The following is a 23,788-nucleotide window of genomic DNA, read 5'->3' as shown; positions in this document are numbered from 1 at the left end:
TTTGTTTTGTTTTTGAATGTCAGAAATGTATATTTGTGAATGTTGAGATGTTATATTGGTTTCACTGGTAATAATAAATAATTGAAATGGGTATATATTTTTTTTTTGTTAAGTTGCCTAATAATTATGCACAGTAATAGTCACCTGCACACACAGATATCCCCCTAACATAGCTAAAACTAAAAACAAACTAAAAACTACTTCCAAAAATATTCAGCTTTGATATTAATGAGTTTTTTGGGTTCATTGAGAACATGGTTGTTGTTCAATAATAAAATGAATCCTCAAAAATACAACTTGCCTAATAATTCTGCACTCCCTGTATATGCTACTCAACTTCTACATATATGTATATTTACTGAAAAAAACAAAGGTTACCTGGACGTTCTAGCTTTGTTCTGAATTTACTCATACAAAACCGTAGAAATTTGGCAGTTATAGTTAGAGTTCTTAAAGAAACTATAACTCACGCCCTAAGGTAACTATAACTAATAGTAAATTGGAGACAAATAACTCATTCTATGGATATTGGACATCAAAGCCTAAAAAACTCTCTCTTTGTGCCTCTCACTCTCTTTCCCTTTCTCTCTTTCTCCCACTCACAAACCCACTCCAACACTTACGCACCCACTCACAGACCCACTCAGACACTCACGCTCCCACTTACAGACCCACTCAAACCCTCACGCACCCACTCACAGACCCATTCAGACTCTCACACACCCACTCACAGACCCATTGAAACCCTCATGTGCCTATTCACAGACGTGTGCACACACTGACGCACCGACTAAAACACTGATTTACACACTCTCACACCCAGACACTCTCACAGTCACTCTCACCCCCAGATACATCCTCTCACACCTATTCCCATGCCCAGAGAGGCCGGGCGCAGCATGAAGTTGGGTGATTAGGGGGTTGGCCGTAGGGTCTCGCTGCAGGCCAGGTCTTGTGGGCAACCTATGCTACGCACAGGCAAAGGCCATGCACGGTGCAAGGTTGGGTGCTTATTGGGGGTTGGCCTCAGGTTTGGCCCTCGCCATGCACTGCTAATTACCCCACAAGTTACGGCACTCATGACATCTTTGATAACATAATTGATAATATCAATGTAATGTTTGCAGTAACATTTTTGTTGAAAAAACTGTTTATGGTGGTGGCATGAGTTATAGTTACCTTGGCACCAGTTATAGTTACTTGAGATAACACTAACTATAACTGGTTAAATTCTATGGTATTGTTCGTTTAACATGTGAGCCTAGCTATAATGCCCCTATAACCGTTGTTTTTTTCAGTGAATATATATATTTATGTATATATATATATATGTATATATATTGGTGGACGATATAAAGTTTCAAAGAGACTGGTCAAGGGGTTGCAAGGATAAAAGGGGGTTCCTAAAATGCGTTTTTTGCACCATTGGATTTCCATGGACTTTTGTATCTTCCGTAGTGCCAACACAGCTGAACGAATTCATATGAAATTTGACAGGATTACACATGGTGCACAGATGATCCTTTTAGGTACTAATGGTAAGTAATGTAAGTGTTGAGTTTTACGGAATTTTAACTTAGTGATATCGTTCGTTAAACTTTATTTCGGCAAATATTGCCATAAAAGTCAAGACAAAAGATAAATATAACATACATATATACATTTCACAATTAAATATAAGATACAATACATACAGTTGGCAAGAAATATATGGATGTCTCCATGAATAAGCAGTACCGCGTATAAAAATATAAATAACAATTTATAAATTAGTTAAAAGCCAGAACTAAAAAATTAATTAACTTGCATCGAAGAAACAGTGCATCATATACCTTTACAAGGAAGGGGAAGAGCGGGCCACCTAACAAGATATTACAGTTTGTGACCAAGTCGTTTTCTAATAAGGTACACATTAAATAAAAGTCTACTCGTGCCAAACACCACTAATTGTGAAGTATTAGACTGAAATATGCACTCTGCTTCTTTGTAGGATCTAACCCCCACATATTTACAAACGGGTTTGATCCAACAATCCCTTGGTTTCTTGTATACTGGGCAAGAGAAGAGTAGATGAGCAACATCTTCTTTAGCCCCTAAAGTACAGAGAGTGCACAGTTCACAACCTTTAACCCCTCCCCAATTGCATGTGTAAGCATTAATCTGTAAAACCCCATACCTAAACTGTAGATATAGTGTTTTTGTCAGTGGAGGACCGACCTCATCCAAAAATTGTTCGAATTTAGGTGTATCTTTTATGTTCAAAAAATTCAAAGTCAGAATACCGATCGATGAACTACGCAATAGCTCTCCGTTGACATAAGACCAAAAGGTGTCCTTTACAATTTTCCTGGTACATGTTGTCATAATCTGAGGAACTTCCCATAGGTGTGATAAACCTAATCTCTCATACCACTTAGATACATATTTTAACCAAGGGGTATTCATATGACCATCTATCTGAGTTAATTCATTCAATCCACTCTTGTAATCACTCAACTCCGGGGTTACCCATAACCTGACCCAATACAGCAGTGGTCTTAATAATGCTTGATAGTCAGCTCTTTTAAGATTAATATCAAGGAAAACAGGGACTAAAGGAGTTCTTGTCGGCATTTTAAGTAGCCTTCGTACAAAGTAGTTTTCCGTTTTTCCAAAGTTGTTGTTACAATAGTAGCCCCAGAGTTCAGCACCATAAAGGGCGGCCGATTGGGCCTTCGCTTTATATACTTCAAGTGCCGGTGAGACTGCTTTAGAATAACTAGCTCCGTGTACTTTTAAAATAGGCATTGAGTTTTGTTAAAGGTATAAGATGCTTTTATCTATCTGTCCTTTCCAGGACAGGTTACTATCCAGCATTAACCCCAAATAATTAAAACTCCCTACCTGTTCCAGTTTTTGATTCTCCAAGGACAGATTATTCCTGAGGGATTTCTTGGGGTTTATGGACATATACTTTGCTTTGGTAGGGTTTATTTCTAGCCCCTTCCCCACACAATACTTCTGAAAAGAATCCACCAAATTTTGCAAACCTCTCGGAGTTTGGGAAATAAGGATGGTATCATCAGCAAATAGTAATGCCGTAACCGGCTCACCACCTAGCTTCGGGGAGTCATGTACACAATTCCTTAAATAGCTCGGAATATCATTAACATATAATGAGAAGAGTGTAGGTGCTAACACGCAACCTTGGCGCACACCACGGTCTACAGGTATGGCCCTTGAGGTTTCACCTTCTTTTCCCCATCTAATTTTTGCATAGTTCCCTGTGTGAAGCTTGATAAGTTCTTTAAGTAGTTCCCCAGGAACCGCCATGTTCCTTAATGTAATCCACAACAAATTGCGCGGAACAAGATCAAAGGCGGCCCTTAGATCCACGAATGCCACATAGAGACTACCCTTCCTTATGTTTATATACTTCCAACAGATGCACATAAACCTAAACACCTGGTCAACCGTACTTATTTTTATTCTAAAACCAGCCTGATATTTGGTTAATATTTTAGTCTCTTCAATCCAATCTAAAAGCCTATTTAAAATGTGTCTGGCATATATCTTTTGAAAGATGTCTATTAAACTTATTGGGCAGTAATTACTTGGATCATAGCGATCACCTTTTTTAAAAATTGTTATGATTTCTGCCCCTTTCCATGAATCGGGGATCGGTGTGCCTGCCACAATGGAATTACTCAGGTAATTTATATAAGGCCCCCACACATCCACATCATATTTTAGTAGATCGCCGGGAATTTTATCGGGGCATGGGGCTTTGCCCATTTTCACAGCTAATAAAGCCTTATTAGTTTCTTCTAAACTAAAAGTTAATGGAGCAATACTCATTTCTAAGTTTGTCTCATAGTCCCCCAAGGGCAAACTCTCCTTTTTGTTAGCATAGAGCTTAGTGAAGTGATCACACCAAGTATTTTCATCTAGGAAAATATCCTTTGTTGATCTACCCTGCTTATTTCCCTTAGCGATTAAATTCCAGAACATGCTCTGATCCCGTAACTTAGCTGCATTCAAGAGATCCTCCCAAAAACTTTCATCCCATGCTTTTTTAGCTTGGGCCATAGTGTTTTTGTAGGCTAGTCTACCGCTTTTTATATCCACACAATTCCCGGATTTTACTGCCTGGATCAGTCTTGATTTTGCTATTCGACAATCTTTATTATACCATGGGTTCGCTGTCTCAAGATGGTTCCTTATCCTATTACCATCTTTTTTATAGATTTTACTCAATAGTGGAGTTAGTGCATCTACCAGCTTAAGATGTAAATCAAGAACACCTTGTGTTCCCACTAATGCTGACTGTAAGTCTCCTACCGTTTCAGTAAATACATTGTAAATATTTATCAGCGTCTTTTCTGTTCCCAAGATATATGGCCATCTTAGAGCACGCCTGTTATTGGTTACCTCTAGCTCCGTGACCGTGGTATTTGATAGGGTCTCTTCTTCAGATCTAATAATAAATGATTGAGAGTCTAGCCATAATTGGAGGGGGAAATGATCACTCTCCGTCCTATGGTCTATCTTAAAATCAGTTAATTGGTCCCATATATTCCGGGTAGCCATTACAAAATCTATATGTGACCTGGAATTTCCCTTAAAATAGGTTGGAGCTGCTGGTCTGTCTGATCGGAATCGACCATTACAAGCCCTTAGATCATGTACCACAGTCAACTGTAAAATCTGTAAGGCGGCTTTTGTACTTTTAACTGAATTTGCAGATTCTAAGGGCAGGATATCATTAGCAGCATCTTGTTCATCTAGTAATTTTTCCAACCCCAAGACAGGCTCATATTTACAGTTAAAATCCCCCCCAACTAACACCTTTACATTATCTCCTAATAAATCTAAAAAGGAATCCAGGAGTTCTATCACCTCTGATTCCTTGTTAGATGGGGACGGTCTATTATATATATTTATTAAATATATAGTTTCTTTCCCTCTTGTATCAATTTTAAGGCCTAGTAGGTCCGGAGAGGGGATGGATAACTGGGTGACATCTATTTCTAGAGTCACTTTAACCCAGATAACCAGTCCCCCTGAGGCTCTACCTCTAGTTGATGGAATAGCATAGGAGCAGTATGTTTTATACCCCAACCTGTGGGGGGTGTCTACCATCCAAGTTTCCTGTAGGAATATGATATCGTAATTCTCAATATAGGAACACCATACCACATCCTCAAGATTCCTGGCTAAGCCAGCTATATTCCAAGAGATCAGTCTAATACTTGTTTTCCCTTTTACACAGGGTGAATCTAATACTATAGGTAAGTTGTCTTTTTCTGTAACATCCTCTGGTTCAGCTAAAGGATTTAACTCTTTGTCTTGATTATAATCTTTACTAACGTCATTACCCTCCCTGGACACTGAGAGGCACTTATCAGGTACGCCCAAACTGGTTGCCTCACTGAAAATAGAATAAGGGGATTTAACGCTGTTTACCAATTTTACTGTTCTTGAATTTCTGGGGCTCGAAGGTACTATAAGTTTCGGTTCTAAATATTCTATACTCTGTTTTTGTTCCCACGTCTTGGTATATACTAACATTTCTGTGATAGATTCCCCTGCTCGTGGGAGTCAATCGTTTTCATCCAAAGTACTCAGTACCGAAAATCTATTTTCAATTGGAGTATCAAAATTTGTGTTTCTTCTATTAGTCAAGAGTCTGTGTTTTTTAGAAAATTCTGATGTACTGGCTAAATATCTATAAAAATAACCCAGAGGGTGCACACCCACGTCAGACTCCTCTACATCCAAAGAGGCTGCTCTAAGAAGAACAGTCGCAACATGTTGAGGGTACCTAAAATTAACAATTACACAATCCCCCTTACATTTTTTCCTCGCGTTTCCGATCCATGGTACCCGTCTAGTAGACAGTATATGATCGGATAGATGTGGGGGGAAACCACAATTTTTGTTTAACCAAGCAACTGATTTCCGTTTGAGAGAATCATGTGATTCCTCACGGAAATTCGTTGCTGTTGGGTCTAAGGGAGGAACATTCGAAAGGACTATGACATATGGTTCACAATCAGGTGGAAGATTGATATGATTTGGTCTGTTCGCGGGAGTAGTGTACCTCGCAATATTAGATGCAGCTGCTTTCATATGAGAGGTACTATCCACCATACAAGTTGGCTCCCTAGGTTCTGGTAAACATGACCTCTGTGCTGCAACCAATTGTGCAGAGTTACCGAATTGGACGGGTAGCTCAGACTGTTTCATAGTCTGTTCCTTACACATCTTATCTAAAAGACCACCCAACCTAGATACCTCCGTAGATAACAATTCAATTTTTTCCATAAGAGGTTTAATCATATGGTCTAGTTTTTCCTCAAATAGCTTAGCGATGTGACCCAAGAGATCACAATTCTCATCGTCCTTATTAATTGTAATCTCGTTATTAGCTACATTACTTCTATGACCATAATCTATCGTTGGTTTAAGATGTATGTTCCCCCGCTTAATTTGCGTTTTTCTGCATTTTCTAACAGCTCTCTTAGGAGGAGAGTGAGACAATACAGACTCACTCGGGGGCTCCAATGGGACTTGAATTGGTGGTTCTAAAACTAAGGGTAAAATGGCTGAGTTTTCCAAAGGGAAAGCTTCAGTATTAAGGGGATCCACCATATTATAACCGCTACCACCGTCTACAGAAGAAAAAATTTCTGAGGTGAACTCCTTCCCTAAGGATTTCCTTCTATCAATGTTTATCTTGCTCACCATTTTAACCAAGTAATTATCCAGGGTGGAAATATTTTTAGTCATTTCTACACCACCCTCACGTATATAACAACTACTTCTAGTATTGATAAAACACTTGATGGACTGTCTAATTTTATAGCCCTGCCCTACACAGAGCTTTTATGTCGTAACAAAGTATAGGGCACCTACATATATCAACAATAACACAGAACAACAAGTGTATATGACCCAAAAGGCACAGTAACTCAATTAAATGGAGCCCAAGTATACAGTTTACTAAAGCGTTATCAGATTAAATAGAAGCAATTAACAGCTTAGCGAATTGGCCCAACCCGACCCTTCCGGTCCCCTAATGTCCACACAACGGCCCGCCCTTTTGCCGCCCTTTTGCCCGGGCGCGCGGTCCCGCAGGGACAGGACCAGTTTAATAGCGTTGGTCCCGCTGGTTCCGCGTCCGGGGTGCAAGGGGGCCTGGGTAATGTAGTCCCGTCCTGTCCCGTCAAACGCTCCCCCCAAACAGCGGTCGCGATGTCAGGCGACGGCGGAAGGGAGACGTGGAGGCCAACAGAAGGAACAGCCCCGGGGATCACAGGGGCACACAGGTATGCAGCACAATGCGGGCGTAGGTAAATTCACTGCAATCTCTGACTTGACCTCGTGACGTAAGTGGCCAACCAAGACGTTTTCCAATTCCGTTGCTTACAGAAAGAAGAAGTGTGAAAAGAGGCTTGGGGGTTTTAGATAACCAAAAGTGAGGATGAGGATGGAGGCAGTTCCAAATGAGTAAGAACGACAAGCTGATAATTAGCTGTAATTTCAACCAAACTGCGCCTTTGGCAGACGTGGTAATCGCTCCTCCTATAGGGCAGTAAATGTCTTACTTACATATGTGGCATTTTTTCAACAAATACGCGCGGTCTAGGGGTTTTAATAAGAGAAGTCCAACCCCCCAGTGTCCTTCTTGCGTCTGTCTGCAACTTTCTAGCTTTTTTCCCCTTTTCCTCCTTTTTTTTCCCCAAGAGCAGGCAGAGCAAATGGGCAGGCAGGCAGGCAGTGACAGACAATAATGGTAGTTTTTTCAGTGCTTTGATGCTTAATGCGACTTCAAACGGTGTCTTAGTGCAGCGTCTTACCACATCTTCACCCTCCCTGGGCACGGTGGGAGGTCTTACACAAGGCAAAGGTCAACCTCCCCCCGCAAGAGCCTCGGGCCTCAGGGAGCCGGACTACTCTCGGACACCACCTTGTGATGCCACACGCCGCCGCTCGATACAGCACCCAGCAACCGGCACTCGATGCACGCTCCAGCTCCTACCGGCTCCTACCGCGGCACTGTAAGCGTCACTCCCCCGAAGCGGCGCTTGCACCTCCAGCACCTCTAGCTCACGGGTGCGGTGCTGCAGCAAGTCAGATGGCTTTTTCCCCCGGCTCCTGCTACCGTTCCGGGTCGCTTCTCCCCGACCCTCCGATGGAGCCGCCCGCACTTGCACGCGTGCCTTGAGACTCCTCGCGACTTTCCGCGACTTTTCCGCAACTCGTAGTCTGGTCAGTGACCAGGAGTGGGCTCAGGCGGAGGAAGCCAGACCCCCACGACCCGTGACCAGGCCCCCCACACCGGGATCAGGAGGTGATCGGTGCTCAGGACACGACACGCTCGGAGCCGGGCCGGGCTCCGCTCGCTGCCCCCTCGGGTCTGGGTCTCTCCAGCCGTCTCTCTCCCAAGTCTCCCAAGTCTCGCGGGAGTTCCCCTTAGTGATATCTGTTGTTGCTGTGTTTTTGGGAATTTTTGCAGAAATACTGCAGTACATAGCAATGAAAAATCATTATGTGATTGGCTAATGACCCTCTTAATAAAAGTTAATGGCAGCAATTTTGTTCTTAGGTACACTTTAAATGTGTTCTGCGGTTCACCTTTAGATGTAATTAAGAACTAGTTTTGATATTTTCCCCTATTAATTACAACTTTATTAAAGTGGTAATAGGTAGGGAAAAATGTGTACATTTCTATATTTTTTTTTTTTTAAATGTATGGAGTATCACAGAACTGTCTCAGGAGTACTGAGATACCAAACAGACATTTAAAAAATAATAAATATGTTAAAAATTAATATATACAATGTAGTACTCTATGTTTTACACTTATAGTGTGCTACTGTGTATTGTCCATTTTTAACGTTTTTAAATCTTCAGTAAAAAGTCAACACTACCGCAGTAATACCTAGAAATTAAGACACTTAAAGTTTTTTTTTTTTAAATGCTCAGTTTTCTCTAAACGGCTGTAAAAATATTTAGATAATTATACATACATTTATTTACCTGTTAACACTTTAATAAAGTTGTAATAGATACAGAACAGTAAAATAATCTACTACTTTAACACATTTTCATGCTACATCTCTTTCAATTCCCACGCTCCATTGTACGCCACTACACTCTTACTCCACGCCGCTCTACACTATTATGGTCTACGCCACTCCACTATGTCACATCATTCTATGCAACGCAACCCTACGCTATTCCACTGTACTGAAAAGCACTTTGACACTACACTCACTGTGCGCCACTTCAGTGTACACAACTGCATTGTACGCTATTCACTATACATCACTCCACTGTATGCCACTCCACTCTGACAATCCACTGTATGCTATTACTGTGTACATTAATCCATTCAATGCCATTCCCTTCTATGCCATTCCATTCTGTGCCAATCCATTGTACCTCTACTATACTCTATTCCACGGTACAACACTCCATTCTATACCACTCTAGTGTATGCTATCCCACAATATGCCACTCCACTCTACATCATCACAGTGTATGCCAGAAGCACTCAGTGTTATTCCACTCTACACCATTTCACAATACACTACTCCACAGTATGCTATTACACCACTACCGGCTACTCCACTACATTGTACCCCACTCCACAACACTCTACTCTGCTGTATTCCACTCTACAACACTCCACTCTATGCCACTGCACTGTACGCCCCTCCGGCCTATGCTGTTATACTGTACGCTATTCCAATGTACCTCACTCCACTCTTCCCTACAATACTCCACTCTACGTCATTATACTCTACGCCTTTCCACTCTACCCTCCTTCAGTGTACCCTGTTCCACTGTATGCCACACCAATGTACCCCCTCCAGTCTTCGATATTCCAATACATATACGCAACTACACTATACCTCACTTAAGTCTAGGCCAGTCCACTCTGTAAACACTGAATGCCAATCTATGCTATTGCACTCTACGCCACTCCACTCTATCCCACTCTAGTCTGTGCCACTCAACTGTATACTATTCTACTGTATGCTGCTTAACTTTGCAACACTCCATTCTACGCCATTCCCCTGCAAACTACTACACTATACGCCAATACACCTTAAACTTTTCCAGTGTATGAAACTCCTTTCTATGCTATTCTACTCCGTGGCACTCTACTGTACGCCTCTCTAATATACGCTGTTCACTGTATGCCACTTCACGCTATGCCACTCTACTCTACCCCACTCCACTCTATGCCACTGTACTGTGCGGCATTCCAGTATAAGCCACTCCACTATACGCTACAGAACAACGTACCACTGCACGCTGTTACTCTGTACATCACTCCCTTCTATGCCACTTTACTGTATGCCACTTCACTCTGCACCAATCTGCTCTACCCTATTCCACTGTACAACATTCCATTCTAGACCAGTCTAGTGTACGCTATTCTACGTCACTACACTCTACACCAAAAACACTGAACGTTATTCCACTCTACACAGCTCCATTGTATGTTACTCCACTCTACGCCACTCCATTCTGTGCCACTCCAGGCAATGCCACTCTACTCCACTGTACGCCACTGCCCTCTGTCACTCTACTGAACCCTACTCCACTCTGCCATTTTAGTCTATGCCACTCCAGTCTACACTATCCCCTCAACACTACTCCACTCTTCTCTATTCCACGGTACACAACTCTACTCCCACTACTACACTCTATACTATTACACTATATGCCACTCCACTATATGCTATTCCACTCTACGCCATTGCAATCTCTGGCACTCCACTCTACGCTATTGTACTGTATGCCATTCTTTCAACTCTGTCAGTGCACTCTATGCTATTCCACTGTACCCTTTTAAACTCTACCACCCTCCACTGTATGCTACTCCACTGTATGCTGTTCTACTGTATGCAACTCCATTGTAGAACACTCCATGCCACTCCAATCTACACCACTCCACTGTACGCTATTCCTGTATACACCACTCCATTGTATCACATTCCACTCCACTCAACTTCACTTTATGACACTCTCCTCCACTCTCCTGTACCATACTGCACTTACTGACACTACAGTCATCAACAGCAAACAATATGATTAAAAAAAATATTTTAAAAAACATTGAAATTCAATGAAGAAAACAAAGGCTAAACCTTTACAATAGTTAGAAAAACCTTAGTTTTTCTTTTTAAACAAACCAAACATTAGAAATTCTTCATTTCTAGTTATACCTTAAATTTATACTTTACACACCACCTTTAAATTAATATAACTTTATTTATTCTTTAACTACAAACAAAAGTTAAAGTACACAAACATTTGAATTTCTAAAGTTAAAATGATATTTTCAAAATATGCAACACCTTCAAACTATTATAACTTGTGCACCTCCATACATCGTATCCAACTGTGTAGCCACACTTCATTAAGTATAAGTTATACCTTGTTATATCATCTCACTTATACCATGTAAAATAATAGTATTTGCTAGAACAGTTATGACACTGCAAATCAAATTGTTTATGAGAACACAGTGCACATTTAAATTTCAAACTCCACCCCTGATACCTAAAAAACCCTCACCAACCCTAAACTCCACTCCTCCCTGAACCCTAAAAACCCTTTTCTATGCATGAACTACACCCACTCCAGACTCTTTTAAACCCCTGATCAGTCCTACACATTACTCCTCCCTGAACCTAAAAACCACTCACTAGTCCTAAAACCCACCCCGATTTTTCTTTAAAATTGACTTTCCAATCCAATCAGCTTTATTCTATCACTTGACCATGAAAGCAATATAAAACAAAACTAGTAAAAAGTACATGAATAAAAAGTACATGAATAAATAACATTCTTTGTTTGAATACAGCATTTACACATCTATAAGTTAATTTAAAAACATTAAGACAATAAAAACTCAAATTGAACGAGAACTCTAGAGCACTGATAATAACCTTAAGTTGCTTTTTGGAGATGACAGCGTATGCGCCAGGCTGTCACTAAATACTTGCTCACTGGGAGAATTACATCGACTGAATTGTGACTTTTTAACACCCTTAGAGCCAAAGAACAGTTCTTAAAACCCATAGCCCTGCAAGTATTGCAAATCCATTTTGTTCGCGGAATCGCATAGGCTGGACAGAAGAACATAAAATGTTCGATGGTTTCAAAGGAACTGCTGCAGGCAGGGCATATATCGGGAAGACTGATCGTCCCCCACCTACAAATCAATGACATCAAGGGCAGAGAGCCGAAACGAAACCTTGCATATAGGCTTTTGACCTGCAGATCCGGTATGATGTCCAGATAAGATTCAAACTTTGGAGACCATTTAAGATCAATAAAAGAGTTAGTTAAACGACCTTGAGATTTGCAGGTTATATTGTTATCCCTAACATAAGACCAGTAGGTTAGCTTTAAAACATTTATGTGCCGTCTCTCTAGTTTGTGGGGATTTTCCCAATAATCGGCCAAACCCAGCAAACGAAACCAATGGGATACGTGACAAATCCAGGGGAGGGTATTAGCATTTTGACATTTTAATAGGTCAAGTAATGAGGTCTTGTATATATCTAGTTCAGGGGTAATCCATAACCTGATCCATTAAAGGAGGGGTCTTAAAATAACTAGATCTGCTACCCGACTTAACCCCAGATCCAAAAATAGTGGAAGCAGGGGTGTAGAGCGTGGACACTCTATCAAAGCCCTCGCGAAGTTGTTTTCCCCCACTGAGATCTTATTACAATTAGAGAAACCCCATACTTCTGCTCCATACAGGGCTGCACCTTGTGCCTTAGCTATATAGATCTTTATTGCTGGGGAAACAGCTTTTGCAAAGGAACTTTGATAGAAGCGCAGTATGGATGAAGCTCTGTGTTGTAACAACCCTGCGCTTTTTGTGATCTGCTCTTCCTATGATAGTTTGCTAGTTAGCCTGACTCCCAGATTGTCTATAGAGCTAACTTCCTTCAAAGGGACTCCGTCAATGTGAATGGAACATCTTTTACTAGGCCCTTTGGATAACACCATCAGTTTTGTTTTATTAATATTAACCTCCAACCTGTGGTCGCTACAAAATAGATTGAACCGATCAACAAGGATTTGCAACTCCATCGGTGTCTTGGAAATGAGGAGTGAATCGTCTGCAAAGAGCAGGATAGGAATTTTATGCGTATTCAAGGAGGAAGCATCATTCTGGCAAGTGGACACAGCCTTCACTACTTCATTAATAAATGAAGTGAATAGTAAGGGGGCTAGCACCCAACCTTGGCGGACTCCCCTTCTAATTGGAATCTGTTCTGTCAGTTCGCCTTGTTCACCCTACCTCACATGGGCATAAGTGTTTTCGTGTAATCGCTTTAGCAGGAGTAATAAATCCTCTGGAACTCCCAATCTGCCCAGCACTTCCCACAATTTAGCTCTTGGGACCAGGTCAAAAGCAGATCGCAAGTCTATAAATACTACATATAGACATTGCTTGGCAATAAGAACATATTTCCAGTACAATATGGCCAATCGAAAGACCTGGTCTACCGTGCTGGTTTTAGCACAGAACCCTGCCTGTAAATGGGAGAGAATTTGGTGCTCCTCGACCCAGCTAGTTAGCCTCTGTAAAATTTGTTTAGTGAAAATCTTTTGTAAGTTGTCTATAAGGCTAATTGGCCTGTAATTGGCTGGGAGGTTAGCATTTCCTTTTTTATAGATGGGTATAATTTCGGCCCCCTTCCATGTACCTGGGATTTGTCGCCCTGCAGCTATACTATTTGAAATGGCATTAATATACCAGGACCAGATGTTTGGTTCCGATCTGTAAAGATCTCCAGGAAGTTTGTCCGGTCCGGGTGCTTTGCCAAATTTCAGACTGTTTATAGCCTCTAGGGTTTCTTCTAATTTAAAAATGAGATGACCCTTAGGGATGCACTGGGCCCCCTCTTGAAGGGGCGTGCTGGGGTTCAAATCCAGTAGCATTGATGAGGAGTAAACTACATTAGTATCCTTTAAGCCCTCTAGTAGGGCATAAAGGGTGGAAAAATGTACTACCCAGCTTTCTGGTTGTATGTGGTTGCTAGGGCAACTCCTACCTCCATTTTCTCTTTTAGACAGAATTTCCCAAAAGCTCTTGTTTTTCTTCTCTCTAGAGGCGTCTAATAATTCCTGCCACAAAGAATCCTCCCACCGCTTTTTTGCATTGGACAGGGTTTCTTTATATAGGGACCTAGCTTGTTTAATCTCCCCCTGGGAGCCTGACATTACTACTGCTTTTAGCCCAGTCTTGGCCTTTAAGCACATCTCATCAAACCATCCCTTGCGTGCCCTTTTTCCTTCACATGGATTTGACCGCCTCACTTTGTAAAAGAACCCCCGTAGCTGAATGGCCATGCTATCATGTATTTTAAGAATCGGAATATTCCCTGCAGCCTGATCTTCATACTAGGCCAAACTATTTAAAAAAAATTGATATATTGCTCTAATATGGTGTGCGTTGGACATCACTTTTGGCCAAGTAATCTTAGTGAATTCATTGTTCCAGCATGGTGGCGGGATTGTTGTAACATGATTATTAGATGTTCTCCTGAACATTTCTCCGGAGAAGGTAAGAAGCAAGGGGAAATGATCGCTATCGCTTCTTGCTACTACTTCCATGTCTTCCAGGTGGGGCCACAACCTAACATCAACTAAGGAATAGTCAATAGTGCTTGTGGACTTGCTCCTTTTAAACGTTGGTGCAATGTTCATATCAGATGGCGTCCTGCCATTGCAGGCCCTAAGGCCGTGTTTTAAACATAATGTAGCTAATTGTATGGCCACTCGAGATTTTTTGCAGGGCCGAGTAGTAGATAGTTGCAGGATCCCCCACAGCTCATCCTCTTCGTCGGTTAGGCCACTAATAAGGATGGATGGTTCAAAGGTACAATTAAAATCTCCAGCTACAATTAAAATAGTAGAGGGGTGAAGGCTTTCTACAAATTCGGACAAAATGGCCAAGGTGTGAGACTCAGAGCTGCATGAGACCGCTCGTATATAGACATTAACAATAACAATTGATAAGCTTCTTTTGAACGTAATGCACATAGCTTTTATATCTACAGAATCAATTTCCAGAAGCTTATAGTCACACTGCAAGTTCTTATTTACAAGTACTAAAACCCACCTTTCGCCTGGCCTGACCCCTTCTCTGAAGGTATAGCAGGAACACTAAATGAAAGAAATCCATCTATAAAGATAGCATCCTCTACCCAAGTTTCCTGAAACAGACAAATGTCCATATCCTTGATAAAAAAGGCCCATTCGCTATCATCTAATTTCTTTGCCAAACCAGCAATGTTCCAAGACATGAGTTCTAACGTACATTTGCCTTGGTTTATCACCACACTTGAGCAACCAGCATCCCCCGGGCCCAAGACATTACTACAGATGTCTAGTGTTGGTACTTTGTTGTTCCCTTTTGGATGTGAGACCTTGGAGCAAGCCATCGCATGAGTCACTGGTTCAAAAGTCAGTCATACAGGATCAGGCAACGACCCAAGATCGGTAGCTACCTTACATACAACACCTTCACAGGAATTAGTTAAGCCATCTGGTCCATCCGGTCCCATATGTAATCCAGGATTGTATGGGTCTAACATAAGTCTTATCCCCCTGTAGTTGTTAAACTGTTCGAGTGGGTATGGGAATCAAAATCCATTAGTTGAGTCACCATGGTCTCATCTTCAAAATGGATAGTAATTATATCAAACTTGTTTCTCTCAGCCGATAATATATCAGAACGAATGACAGAGAGGCAACTTCGTCGGGAGCGTATCCAGTGTATGACTTTATTAATCAAGGAGGCTTGGTTCTCAACTGACCCTGGCGATAATTTTGGAACATTGATCAAGTGGATTTTATTTGTTCCATGGCTTGTACACAAATCCTGATCTTTGATAGCTGTGTTCTCAGTATTGTTACGGGAGGAAATGTTGTTGTAGGAGGTTTTATGTGGCCTGTTGAAGGATTGTGTAGAACTGTCCTCTTGGGCAGTTTCCAGGGGATCAGATCCATTAATCCTACCTCTGGCTCTACCACTAGTTGAATTGCTCGCCCAGTTTCCTTGACAATCTCTGTATCTGGGTGCATTTTCAAACCTCCTTTTGGGCCTCAAGTTATCTTTGATGGGGTCGCGACGGTGATCTTCCCTCCCTTGTGAAATTGTCCCCCCTCTAACCGGGAGACACGAATTATCCCTTGACTCAGCCCCCTTTATTGGGGCAGAAGAGGGAAATACTTATTTTCCCCTGGCCTCCCCACAAACCCTGCATATCCCTTCACAAGCACAGTTATTCCCAAGCTGGTGCACAAGGTTGCTCTTCAAAAAATCTATTAATACTAAGACCAATCCCTTGACTTCATCAACTCTCTGGAGAACTGTAGCCAGGTTGCCTCTACTAGCTGCTGATTCATTACCTTCCGGATCAGACTGGGAGATCAATGGGATAACACTAGGGTTAAATATTCCAACTACAGGCTTGGACACACTCACGGTCACAGGCGAATCCTCTATTACCAGCAGTGGTTCAAAGCGGTTAGTACACAATAAACTTGGAACCACCTTAATCACCGGGCTCAGCGGAAGGAAAGACAAAGTATTTGATACATATGGGGGACCCACCTGGGATACTGGAGGACTCACTGTACTCAAGGTGGGCTTTGCAGTGGGGTCCCTACAATTGTACGGGCCCCCATCCCCATCAACCTCTGTTATTACATCTGGAGGATTCCTCTTCCCCTTCTTTTTTTATATCTCTGAGATTTTCCTATTGTTGGGGGGACCTTTCTTTGGATTGTTTATCCCGGTGGTCTGTGTACCTAGCATAGACTCAACCTCTTTGACTAAAAGATCTATTTCGTCAAGTGGATTTAACTTATTAGGTGGGCCCAAATTCGGGGATCTGTTTGGGTGGTTTTTCGCTATTTTTGTTCCCTTAGTTTGCGCTAGGAAATCTACAGCCTTCCTTTTCCCCATGATAAAAACACTCATAAAATCAAGAGAAAAAAAAGAATAAATCTCTTACTTGTATATTGAATGTCCTGCCACCTGAGTATCTGGCCCTGCCTGCCAAGCCTCTTCCAGAAAGTAACGGCGTCCCGCTCGTCAGCTAAATACTTATTTAAATAGGGCCCTCTGGGTAGTAGCCACCAATAACAGCAGGGGAACTTGAAAAGAGGCCTGCTGTTAATGTAACTGTAGTGGTGAGCAATACTCTCTCGGGTAACAGGCTAGCCACTTTACTGCTGGCGAAAGGGGGGGGCCCAGCCCAGCCTCCTCCGGTCTCCGACGGGCACAGGACGGGCCCACCCTTGGCCTGGGCTTCACCCGCGCGCGTCCCGCGAGGCGGGAGCGCTACCAGGGATTTAAAGGGCTCCTGCCCTATGATGTGCTGCTGCTGGCTCCTCCTCGGCCCCCCAGGTGCCTTAATGCGCGTCCCGCGAGGCGGGAGCGCTACCAGGGATTTAAAGGGCTCCTGCCCTTTGATGTGCTGCTGCTGGCTCCTCCTCGGCCCCCCAGGTGCCTTAATGCGCGCCCCGCGAGGCGAGAGCGCTACCAGGGATTTAAAGGGCTCCTGCCCTTTGATGTGCTGCTGCTGGCTCCTCCTCGGCCCCCCAGGTGCCTTAATGCGCGTCCTTTCCTTTAAAATGCTTCCTTTGATTTTGGGTTTATTTGTATTTCTTAAAAATTGTCTTTTTTGTGAATCTGCACATACCTGCCAAAAAAGGTGATCCTTTTTTACTAGTTTGTGCATGGAAAGTTTCAGGGTGATCCATTTAGCAGGGGCTGAAAAAAGGGAGGCCCAAAACAAAAAATCCACATGCATTTTCTATAGACTTCTTTAAGATGGGTTACAGCAAAAACTGCAGCCAGCTCGCATTTAATTACATTATACCTCTGGAAGCCTACATTTGGGCTGTGTTTATGAATGGGAGGGGGGGCTGCATGGACCCCATAACTGTGCCTCCAGAGGCCCTGGGGAGCCTGCCTCTGGCAATGAAATTACTTTTTTGGGGAGGGGCAGCACAGCCCCCATTTCCGAGCCTACAGAGGCCCCTAGGTGTGCCTACCTCTGGGGCTGAAATTTGCATGCAGACCTCTCCCTGAACCTGTAAAGGCCCCGGGGAGACCACCACTGGGGCCAAAACATTAATAAATAGGGAGGGGGGCACACAGCCATCATCTGAGATAGAGGTCTGAAAGAAGAGGCTAGTCCATGTACACACCTTAATAGGTACACCCGTCATCTGAGAGAGGACTTAGTGGAGAGGCAGTCTCTCGCCATACACGCTACTCGTAATCCTGTCATCTGCGAGAGAGGTCTGTAAGTAGAGGGCAGTCCATGTGCACACCTTCCTACATACTCACGTTATCTGAGAAAGTGGAAAGAGATGGCACCCCATGCAGACACCCTACTATGCACAGCGTTCATGTAAGAGAGAAGTCTGAGGGAAGAGGTTAGTCTCTCCTCACACCGTACTACGCACACCCATCATCCAAGAGAGGGGTCTTATTGCGGAGGCCAATCCATCCATACACACCACTACGTACACCTGCCATATGAGAAAGAGATCTGAGTGGAGTGGCCAGTCTCACCCCACACCCTTTTACACAGACATATCATGTAAGAGATAGGTCTTTAGTGGAAAGGATACTCCATCCCACATTGTACTATTTCCCTACAGTTTTGTTTTAGTTCAGCAAGATTCACACAAGAGTAGCTCACAAGCTTCAGGGAGTGAAGTTTGCTGCATGGACCTGTGCAATCTCATGAGAGGCTCACAAGATCATAACAAATTGGAACTTTCCTAATATCTGAAATGCAACAATACATCAACTGTTTTTCTACTTTAAACAACGCTTCACATGTCCTACTTTCTTCAAAACAATGAAAATACACGTTTATGAACTTAATTCCAAATGTACGATCTTGCAAGCAACCCCTCGTAGTTCATGCACGGGAATGTGTATTTGGCTCCTGCGATCATCTTGCGAGAGCCATAAGTTTATAACCAAAATAGTTAATACAATATACATAGTGTAATGACTTTATTACTAAACATTAGCATTCAGTAATAGCTGACCAGATGAAAAAGAACTCTGTACAATAGATTTTATAACTCTGTGATCTCACAAGCCTTCCGCGAGAGCGATCACACACCCTAAAGATTAATGTAAATAGTGTAAACACATTGTTTACAGTATTGGATAAAACTGATCAGTATCTTTTTGAAATATAAATATGAAGTTTATGTAAAGCTACATACAAATACAATAAAAACTCTGTTGGGAATATTTCTGTATATGTGAGGTACATAAACTGAAAAGTTGAACATGCTCAGCGCAAACACTGTTGGAGTAATTAGATTCTATGTATTTGTAAATATATTTTAATTTTTTTTAAAACCTAGAAATTCACTGAACAAAATCAAAGGTTAAAGGAATGTTATAGTTAGGTGTAATAAGACCTCCGTGGTCATGCTTTGCCACTCCCCAGCTGATGCCAATCAGCCGCTTGGCTCTGCCTAGCTGACCTCTCCTCAGTCCCTGAGCCCTCCAGGTTTGTGCCTGCTGTAGCAACCACCATTGCTGTTAATTGCTATAGTTTCGCTTGCACTTCATTCTATATTTAATTTGTCACTTCATCGTTACTTGTGTATTACTGACTGGTTGGTAGTGGCTTTGTGTGTTTTACTGTAGTAGACCTTCTGGTTGTCAGAAGTCTTTTTTGAGTGTTCGTTTTGCGCTAATTTTCCCACCAGTTCCCTCTTTCCACTCCAGAAACTCCCACCTCCCTTCCACCGGTGCACCAAATGTAAGCTCATCTGCCCTGTCCGTACCTGGACCGTGCCTAGTGCCAGGACCTCTGACCCTCCGGCCACCCACCGCTACACCGCCAAGGAGCTCCTCGCCCTGGACATCAGAATACCAGATGCTGCACTGCCTCCCCAAGCTCCACTAAATGATTATTCACCTGCCACCGTTGGCACTTCTCCTTGGAAACAGGACCACTACCCCACATGGCGCCCGCGTCGCCATCGCCCAGAAGATCACATACAACGTGGAACCACTCCATTGCATCCTGATCAATGCCTGATCCCTCTGCAAACATGCCATGGAAATCTGGGACACCATCACCACCCTCTACCCAGGCGTTGTCTTCATCACCAAAACCTGGCTCAGTCCCTCTTCAAACCCCAACATCGCCACAGCAGTACCCAAGGCTACAAGATGATACATTGAGACCGCACCAACAAACACAGCACCACCATCATTTTCAAGGAAACAATCCAATGCATTGCCATCAACGACGACCCCATGCCACTCATGGAACACCTTAACTTCCAACTACAGACTGATGCCAAGACCATGTTCAGAGGCACTCTTGTATACAGGCCCCCTGGACCCAACCGATTTTCTGCGATGCCATCACCAACATCATCGCCTCCTCCTAGCCATCGACTCTTACCACTACGTCCTACTTAGCAACCTCAATTTCCATGTTGACGACACCAACTCCACCTCCCTCCTGGAGAACTTGAGCAACATCGGCCTCACCCAACAGGTCACTAAATCCACGCACAGAGCCGGACATACTCTCGACTCCATCCTTACCTCCAACGAAGGAATAAAATTCAGCCATGTCACAGAACTCACCTAGACCGGCCTTGCCATCGTCCACTTCGCCATCTCTGACACTCAGCACACCATCACCAAGCACCATGACTCTTTCCACTGCTGCTGGTACAGTGTAACTGAGACACAGTGGACACAGGCCCTCAGCACCACCCAGCCCAAAACCTCATCAGACCTTGACTAGGCCGTCCAGAATTTCCCTGCGTGGGTCACCGAATGTGCTGACAGTCGTCCCAAAGAAACCTGCAAAATCCAACAAAACCTCAAAACAAGCCAGCTGGTACACTCAGAGCTCAGAACACCCAAGCGCAACTGCTAACGACTTAAGAAATGTTAGCACATCACAAAGAACCCTGCCAACAAAGCCACTCAAAAAGCAGCCCTCAGCAACTATCACTGGCGCTTCATGGAAGCTAAGAGAGCTGCCATCAGTGTCAGCATCGATACAACAGCCGACCATGTTAAAGAACTCTTCAAAATAGTCAAGGAATTCTCCAACCCAGCAGCAACAGAGTGCACTATTCACCCCTCCCAAGAACTTTGTGACACCCACTCTGACTTCATTCACAATGAGACCGCCATCCTCTACAACAACTTCAACCTGCAACTCTCATCCTCAACAGCCTCAACCAACTTGCGTACACCAGCCAAATGATTACCACCTGGTCTTTGCTCACCACTAAGACCACCACGGGCATCATGTCACATATCCACTCCAGTGCACCAACCGACCCCTGCTCTCACTGCCTCTTCAACCTCGGATCCTACCCAATCACCCCGAAACTAAACAACATCATCAATACTTCCATCTCCACAGCAGTCTTCCTGGACAATTGAAAACACAAAGAGGTCAGAGCACTCCTTAAGAAATCCTCCGCTGACCCCAGTGAACCCAAAAGTTACTGTCTGATCTCCCTGCTCCCTTTCCCAGCCATAATAATCGAGAAAGCCATTGACCAACAGCTCACTGAATACTTGGAACAAACCCACCTACTTGACGCCTCCCAATCAGGATTTTGTGGCAACCACAGCACCGAGACTATGTTGATTGCTGCCACAGATGACATCAGAACCCTCCTCGACTGTGGAGAGACTGTGGCCCTGATACTCCTCAGCGGCGTTGAACACTGTCTCCCACTACACCCTCATCAAAAGACTCTACAACATCGACATAAGACAAAACGCCATCAAGTGGATCCCCTCCTTTCTTTCAGGTTGCCCACTGAGCATTCAGCTGCCTTTCTTCACTTCCAATCTCAAGGACATCATATGTGGCATACCCAAGGATCATCCCTCTGCCCCACCTTGTTCAGCACCTCCATGACCTGGGCAATTGGAGACGACATCAGGCCTGACGACCTCAACATAATTTCTTACACAGACTACACTCAACTCATCCTCTTGCTTACCCAAGACCCCTCCACCATCAGAACCAACTTCTGCAACACCAACGTAGCCAACTGGATGAGGAGGGACAAATGCATGAGACAACTGCGACAATACAGAAGTGCTGATCTTTGGGAAGAACACTTATGCCTGGGACCACAGCTGCTGGCCAGTTGAACTTGGACGAGCATTCTAACATACAGACCATGCATGTAGCCTTGGCATCATCCTCAACAGCGAACTGACCATGAAATGGCAAGTCAGTGCAGTCACCTCCTCCTGCTTCCACACCTTCTGCATGCTTTGCGGAATCTTCTGATGGATCCTAGCCAACACCAGAAAGACCGTCACTCAGGCCCTTGTCACTAGCCGCCTCGACTACAGCAACACTGTCTATGCTGGCATCTGCCTAGCTCCACAGACAACTCCAGATCATACAGTATGCTGCCACCAGACTCATCCTGGACCTCCCAAACTGACCCACATTATCCCCCTCCTGAGAAGCCTCCACTGGCTCGCCATCCAGGGGAGATTCCAGTTCAAGATCCTCACACGGCCTACAAAGCTCTACATGATCAAGGAAAAGCCTACATCAACCGTCAATTGAATTTCCTTCTACCCTCAAGACACCTATGCTCCTCCTCACTAGCCTGTGTGCACACCACCTGCATCCAACGCAGCAGGGCCGTTCCTTCTGCTGCATTCCCACCAAGACCTGGAATGACCTGCCCCTCCATCTTCGAACAGCACCCTCCCTGATGGAATTCAGAAAGAATCTCAAGACCTGGCTTTTCGAATGAGCCATCACACCGCCAGTGCCCAGATACCCCTAGGGTGACAGTGCTGCACTCTACAAATGCTGATTGATTGATAGATAAAAAATAGTTTTCAATTTTAATAAAAACCTTAGAAATTCACTGAGAAAGACAACAATTAAAGTAACTTTATAGTTATGTGAATTTCTCAGTGACAATGTTAACGTGTCAAAAAAAAAAAAAAAACACTATTTCACCAGTTATAGTTAGCAGTGCTTACGCCCGCCATGCACTGCTTATGACTTCTCATATGCTATCAGTTATGATGTGTTCTGTGACATCATTTATGACATCACTTATGACATTATCCAAGCTTTGTTTTCCCACATATTGCTGTATAAATGGCTATGGTTTTACACACACTATAGTTAACATTCACAATCAACCACAGATATATGGGAAACCCTCAGAGGTACTTGCCTTTCACAAACTATTCAGATTGAGAGAAAATCCTCTGCTGTCACTAGCAATTTCATAAAAGTGTCACTGCAAGTTAAACATGGGGGTAAGCTGGAGTCATTTTTCTCTCTGCATCCAAAATGAAAAGGCGGAGTATACATCTGGCAGCTATTCAAGAGGACCCTACAGTAATGAGCATCGGGGTCTTTTCACTTCAATTTTTAAAGAATATAGGCATTCATGGCCATGGGTAAAAAGAAATTAACAAAAGAAGGACTTTTATGAAGTGGGAATATCAGCAATTTATGTCCCACTTATCTAGTAAACTTGGTAACCAGTAAACAACTGGGTGACAAACATCAACAACACAGATGGATCCTGCTGAAAAGGTAACAGCAATTGTTGCTGTGGGTTGCACTTCCCTTATTAGGGTTAAATGGTGCCAGCTGCAAATAAAAAAGCCGGAAGTGCATTCCTGCTCTGTATCCACCACACCCCACATATAAGTATCTTGTGGCCTTGGTTGAAC

The 23,788-nt window shown here is 43.3% G+C and overlaps 1 protein-coding gene across 3 annotated transcripts in view; it reads left to right on the top strand.

Annotated features, from left to right (window-relative positions):
- The window catches only part of CLYBL (citramalyl-CoA lyase), a 1,509,930-nt gene that overhangs the window by 363,050 nt on the left and 1,123,092 nt on the right, over positions 1-23,788 (top strand). The gene's annotated exons all lie outside the window — the stretch shown is intronic.

This window comes from Pleurodeles waltl, chromosome 8 (assembly GCF_031143425.1).
Source record: "Pleurodeles waltl isolate 20211129_DDA chromosome 8, aPleWal1.hap1.20221129, whole genome shotgun sequence".
NCBI classification, from domain to species: domain Eukaryota; kingdom Metazoa; phylum Chordata; class Amphibia; order Caudata; family Salamandridae; genus Pleurodeles; species Pleurodeles waltl.
This window is presented reverse-complemented; position numbering and strand designations above follow the sequence as displayed.